Raw genomic sequence first — 7501 nt, 5'->3', positions numbered from 1 at the left:
GTAAACACATATGTAAACAAAAACAGATACCATAAAAGACTATCTGAATAAAAAGACTTGTAAACAAAAAGATGGTGTTTAGTTCTAAATAGAAATAAGAACAAGTTGTTATAAAATAGAAAACTAATAAGGACCTACTGTATAGCACAGGGAACTCTACTCAATACTCTGTAATGACCTATATGGGAATCTAAAAAAGAGTGGATATATGTATATGTATAACTGACTCACTTTGCTGTACAGCAGAAACTAACACAACAATGTAAATCAACTACAACTAAATCCCTGGGGGCGCAGTGGTTAAGACTCTGTGCTCCCAATGCAGGGGGCCCAGGTTCGATCCCTGGCCAGGGAACTAGATCCCACATGCATGCCTCAACTAGGAATTGGCATGCCACAACTAAGGAGCCCACGTGCCACAACAAAGGAGCCGGTGAGCTGCAACTAAGACCTGGCACAACCAAATAAATAAATATTAAAAAAAAAAAAAAGACCAAGTTGTTGTGCAAGCACAGACTGAGGAGAGATGCCTTCACCAAGAATGAATGGGAGATATTTTTAAGTAGACAGGAGAGGAATATGCATTCCAATAGATGGAACCACTTATGGAAAAGTACAGAAATATAAGTGCCTCCAAGGAATGGAGAAGGTGCTGCCTCTGGAAGGTTGGGAGTGGACACAAAGGTGGGCTGGAGGGGACACGGGCATAGGGATGAGTCTACTTGAGTCTTCAGGACCAAAGGAGACCTTTCCCACCTTCCCTCTTCCCGTTGGAATTCTCACCTCTCCATGTTTGCCTCTTGTGCCTCTGGCTATTAATTCTCTGTTACTTTCAGAAGCCTCTGCTTTCCTCAGGTAATTCTTTAAATCAGCGATTTTTAAAAATTAATTTTTTTATTACATAATGCATAAGTGTGGTACAATATTCAAAAGATGTAAGGGCAAAGTGTGACAAATCAGGTTTCCCTTTGACTTAGGATGGCCAGCCACATAGTTCTGCTCTTCTGCTCCCAGGGACTACCTCTGGTACCAGCTTCCTGCATATCCTTCCAGAACGTCTCTGCATAGGCACGTATATGCACATGTTTATACACAAATGCATGTATGTATATAATTTTTTACACAAATAATAGACTACTGCTACATCTTGCTTTCTTTGCTTTACAATAGATTTTGGGGATCTTTCCATGTTTATTTATCCTTTTATTCATTCATTTGACAAGTCTTTATTCATTCATTTGACAAGTCTTTATGTCTTTATAGGTCAGGCACACTTAGGTGGTGAGGATACAGCAGTGGGCAAAATAGGTAAAATGTCTGCCTTCGTGGAAATTATATTCTAGTAGAAGGGGTACAGAAAAGACAGACAAAAATCAAATAAGCACTGAAACATATAGTGTGCCAGATGGTGATAAGTACTATGGAGAAAAATAAAGCAGAGTCCTGAGAGGGTAGAAGTTGGAGAGTGGCTGCAATGGTTGCAGGAGAGACAGAGACTGACAGATCTTGTTCCCTATTGGTCCAATAGCACTCTGTCAGATGAATATATCATAATCTGTTGAATCAGTCCCCTACGGATAGAAACTTACATTGTTTCTAACATTTTGCTGTTACAGTGATGCAATTCTTGCACATATGTCATTTGACACATCCAAGAGTATATTTGTAGCTTAAATTCCTAGAAGTGGAATTGCCAGCTTAAAGTCATTAGCATATGCAAAGGGTCTGTGCAGTTTTAATTTTAAGAGATTTTGCCGAATTACTCTCTGAAGAGTACCAATTTACAGCCCTTTCAGCAATGAATGAGCGGACCATATCTTCATCAACACAGTGTTGTCAAGATTCACGATGTTTGCCTATCTGATGAGTAAACCATGCAATCTTATAAGTCTAATTTGCATTCACTTTTTTTTTTTTTTTTTTTTTTTTTTTTTGCGGTACACGGGCCTCTCACTGCTGTGGCCTCTCCCCTTGTGGAGCACAGGCTCTGGACGCGCAGGCTCAGCAGCCATGGCTCACGGGCCCAGCCGCTCCGCGGCATGTGGGATCTTCCCGGACCGGGGCACGAACCCGTGTCCCCTGCATCGGCAGGCGGACTCTCAACCACTGCGCCACCAGGGAAGCCCTGCATTCACTTTTTATGATTGAAGGTGAGTTTCTTCTCATGTATTTAAAGTCCATTTCTACATCTTGTAAACTATCTGTTCATATCCTTTGCCAAATTTCCTATTATGTGTGTGTGTGGGGGGTGGGGTTGGTTGTTTTGTTTTGCTTCATTTCTGATTTGTAGAAACCCTTTTCAGTAAAGAATTTACATCCTCTTTGGGATGTGAGTAGCAAATATTTTACTGAATTTGTCAGTTCGACTGTGTTTATAATAAACGGCTTTAGTGATACAGAACATTTTTGTTATTATGTAGCTTAATTACACCATCTTTTTAATGGCATCAGAAATTATTATTCTTTTTAACTTCCTGTGTTTTCTTCTAGTACTTTTACAGTTTATTTATTTATTTATTTATTTATTTTTGCGGTATGCGGGCCTCTCACTGCTGTGGCCTCTCCCGTTGAGGAGCACAGGCTCCGGACCTGCAGGCTTAGCGGCCATGGCTCACGGGCCCAGCCGCTCCGTGGCATGCGGGATCCTCCCGGACCGGGGCACGAACCCGCGTCCCCTGCAGTGGAAGCACGGAGTCTTAACCACTGGAGCGCCAGGGAATTCCCATGAGTACCATATTTTAAATGTTTCAGCTTATAAAATACATTTTACTGTCTGATAGAAAAACGCATCTCATTTTTCTTAATTTTTTTTAGACTTTCCCTGGCTCTTTTTATTTGCTTGTTTTTCATTTGAACTTTAGAATCAGTTTTCTAGTTCCAAAATAAATCATCTTAGTGTTTTTCTTGGGATTACCCAAAATTTTATAGATTAATTTAGGGAGAATTGACATCTTTGTCATGCTGAAATTTCCTGAACAAGAGCATGGGATATCATTTAGTATGTCTTTTTGTGTGTCCCTCACTAGTTTTCATTTAAATCTTTCACATGTTCTATACATTTTATCCTTTCAGTTTTTGTCTTCTTACTGGTTGTATAATAATCTTTAGTTTCTATGTACTAATTTTGAGTTCTCTTATTGTTTCTGACAGTTTTTCATTTGATTCCCTTGAGTTTTCTGGGTAAACAATCATAGCATTAGCAAATAATGATGATTTTGCTTCACTTTTCCCAATTTTTTTATTTTTATTTACTTATGTCATCTAATTATGTTGGCTAAATAATAGTGGTTATAAAGAAGACCCTTAACTTATTCCTGATGTTACTGGGAATGCTGCTCTTTGTCATAGCTAGAAGCAGGAGTCTCCATTAGGTATTTTAATCATAAAAATCTAAGGTGCTTACCAGAGATCAAACTCTTTGAAAGAGATGAAGTTTATACAAAGATTCTTTCTAGTGATGGGGAGTTATCATAAGGCTATATTTAGACAAATGAGGGAGATAAACAATGATGGTGTGTTTGCTAATTACTCTTTGTTTCACCCTTTTTTGTTAGCCCAACACTATTCTAACAATTTTATATATACCAGATTATCTGAAATTAATCTCATCAAGTATTACAGGCTCTACACAGAGGCAAATGCCCCAAAAGGAAACTTAATTGATAGAAGTTTCAGTGTCTTGCTCTGACATTGCTCATTCTTTAAGGGATGTACCAGAGGAGAATTAAATAGCCAAACAAAAAGAATAGGAAGGGAGTATGAGATCCAAATCACCTGGTAGTACAATAACTCATCAGCCTCTAATTAGCCAAAATTTGGCCTTAATTTAGAGGCTATTTTTTTTCCCCAAACATACAAAAATTTGGCCCCTGCTTGTCTATCAATACTCAAGTTTTCCTGTCTAGAAAAGTTGCTTTGAGATTGTGCAAAGGCTTTCACCTTTATTTTCCACATCGCCTTAAATAGAAAAGATCTTTAAAAAGATCTGTTGAATGTGTGTTAGGTAATTAGTGCATCCTATGTGGTTTTATATTACCAATATGTTTCAATGTCTCTTGAACAAAGGAAAGGCTTTAGTTAGTCTAAATATACATCAGCTTTTAAAAAGATGATGAATGTAGATAATTTCCAAATGTCATATTACTAGAAAACTATGTTTTTGGATTACTAACACTTGGATTTGTACTGAGTCTTTATCAATCACTATGGTTAAAATTTACTCTTTTGCTATTTTATTTTTCATTTTCCTTTTAAAACACCCAAAAGGCACTGTAACCCTCTAAATCTGTTATTCATTAACAAAACACATGTTGAGGTTAGGACATTTCTAAAGCCCCAAATTGCTGACTTTAAGAGGGTTTAGTCTGTTTGATTTTTTTCAAGGATGCAATGGTGGGAGGAAAGAGTTGAATAATTTAAGCACTGTTCTACATGTGATAAGACGAAACTAGGACCATTTTAACAGCCTGGAAAAGGTCTGTCAAAACAACCCCTTTGCTTTCATTCTCCAAACTCTATTTAGAAGATCTGATTAATTGTCACAATATAGTATCACTTTCCTAAATGGATTAATTCTCACCTCAGGTTCCTGGCTAACCTGTGGATCAGCAGCTTCCGGGCATTTTGACCACAATTCATAGTAATAAATATATTTTACATTGTGAGCTTATGCATGTAGGTGTATAGTTTCTTAAGATGATACTTAATCGATCTACAGGTTTTACACTCCCGTATTTTCTGTTCTTAATCTAGCCTATCCCCTTCTGCTCTATTCATTTAAAAAATTGCTAGCTGTAACTTCTAACTCTGCAGTTTGAAAAACAATGCTATAGTTCACTGCTTCTCAGGTTTTAATCACCTAGGGATCTTGTTAAAGTGCAGATTCTAATTGGGTAGGTCTGAGATACTGCATGTCTAACAAACTTGCAGGTGATGCTGATTGATGCTACTGGTTTGTGGAGCACCCTTTGGAGAAGTAAGCCTGAAGATATTTATCTTTGGTCCTTGTGGCCCAATCTCTGGTTTATTCTGCTGAGGCAAGGGTCTTAGAATCTTATTAAGTCCTTCTTTTTGTATTTTACATTTTGTTGGGGTGAACAATTAAATCTATAATTTCAGGTTGTGTTAAGTGCAGTGAAGAGAAATGACACAGGCTGAAGGGAAAGGTCATGGCAGCAAGGGGCGTTGGATGTTTTAGGCTGGGTGTTTAGGCAACACCTAACTGGGCCAGTGACATTTGACAAAGACCTAAACGAGGGGAGAAAACTGTGGGAAAATCTGGAGGAAGGACAGTCCAGGCAGAGAGAACAAAAAGGACACAGGTCCTGAGGTGGGAAAATAATGGATATTGTTGCTGGGTACACGCTTCACAGACAGCGTAGGGACAGGTCTGACTAGAGGGGAGTAAGAAAGGAGACTAAAAAGATCAGCGCACTTAGGTAAGCAGCCCTGATCATATAGGACCCTGTAGGCTGAGTTAAATTTGGATTTTATTCTAAAGGTGATGGGAAATACTGCAGAGTTTTGAGCAGGGAAATGACATGAAATTTCAGTTTTAAGTGATACGTGGTGAATATACTATAGAAGAATAAGAGTAGAAGTATGGAGACTGGTTAGGACATTATAGCAGTGGATCGTATTGACTTCTTTCCAATGACAGAATTGTGCCCATTTATTTTCTAGAACAGCTAGAGTTTCTACTTCCAAAATCTCTTAAATTCTTGCCCCTTCTCCCATTTTGGAAACCTCCTCCTATCTGTTCTAGCCTGGATGACTTCCTTAATCATTCAGGTTAAACAGAATGATATTCCAAAATATAAATCTGATGATTAGACTATTAAATAAAAATCCTTCATTTTTTTTCTAGTTTGCTTCAGGATAAAGTCCAATCTTAACATAACCTAAACATACTTTTGAATCTTGTCTCTGATTCCTTTTAAAGTAGGTTCAGGTACATGCAAACAAGCTAACATATAAAAATTTTATTCTCTCCTTCTGTAGTATCTTCCTCTGCTCCCTTTTCTGCCTTGAAAACACCTACTTATTCTTCGTAAATCAGTTCAGATGTCGCCTCCTCAGACTTGGATACCCTCTGTGCCCACTCTCAAAGGAGCTAGGTGCATATTCCTCTGTAGCAGTTGACTCACAGACCCCTACTTTAGCTTTCATCATATTTTACAACTGTTTGTACTTTGGGATTGTGAGCCCCTCAAGGTCAATAACCATATTCTATCCATTTTTATGTCCTCAGCACCTAGCATTGGCCCTGGCACATAAACAGGCTCTTAGCAAATACTTGTCAAATGAATAAGTAAGTGATGGACAACTGAAAAAGGGCCACCCTTAATAAATAACATGAGATGCAAAAGTTATGCAATATCTATCACTCTAGCTTTGAAGACGGAATCAGGCCAAAGGGAAGGCTTGGTCCCTCTTGCCCTCCTCAGCCCGCACGGCAAAGTCCACTGGTATTGTCCCTGAGAACTATGGAGCCCTCATCTTGGGACCCTTTGTGTCTACAGTGTTCCCTGAACCCACATTTGTGAGGCCAAGCAACCCGGGTGACCACAGAACTTGAAGTGCCTTTTTGACAGCCACCTCCATATTCAAGAGAAGGAATCTAGATTTACAACCAAATTATTTTAACTATCAACCACCATTTCAAAAAATCAAAATCGGTAATTTGCAAAGTTAGTCAACAGTAAAGGAAGAAAGCAATAGCCCCTGGCATATTTTTCTGTATACATAACTCTCCCCTAAGGACAGAGGTCAGAAACCAGAAAATTCCAAAGAAAATTTGATAGTTAAGTATATAAGCTGTCCTTTAAATTCTTCTAGAGCCAAGATGATGATTTTTTTCCCCATTTTTATCTTTCTACACCCTAGTGCCTCATAGAGTGCCAGTACCTTGTGGGTACTTAATACATGTTGATTAAAAAATGTTGAATGGAGACTCTTACTTTGAAATTTTTTTCCAACTTTATTTTTGCCTTGGGCTTGTTTCTTTCAAACTGTATAAATAACAAGGAAAAACATACTCAATAGTTTCTAAACCAGTAACATCACAACTGGTATTTCTGTTGCCTTATGTTACTATAAGTATCACAATAAATGTACAAAGCAGTGTTCAGAAAGAAACAGGCCTGTTATCACAGGGAAGCAAGGCCCAAATTTCTTATTCTTCCATGGTATTAATCTAGTTGTATGGCCCATAGTGTCGTTAAAGATTTGAACAATAAGACACAGTATAGGCTATTCAAGAAGACAAGGGAGGGGAAAGAAAAGAGTTATACTGAGAAAGTATGGTATATTTGGCCATTTTATAAATGGCTGAATATCACCAGTTTCATATGGTTCAACCTAAGAGCAAAAAGGAAGGGAGAATTGAGGGAAAGTATTTCTAAAATAAAAGATATGTTCATGCCACGTTAATGCTTTGAAGGACTCAACAAAAATGAAGATGGCCCTTCAGTATCAGAATCACCCAGGGGCTATATAGCAT

The sequence above is a fragment of the Stenella coeruleoalba genome (assembly GCF_951394435.1).
Source record: "Stenella coeruleoalba genome assembly, chromosome: 11".
Lineage (NCBI taxonomy): Eukaryota > Metazoa > Chordata > Mammalia > Artiodactyla > Delphinidae > Stenella > Stenella coeruleoalba.
This window is presented reverse-complemented; position numbering follows the sequence as displayed.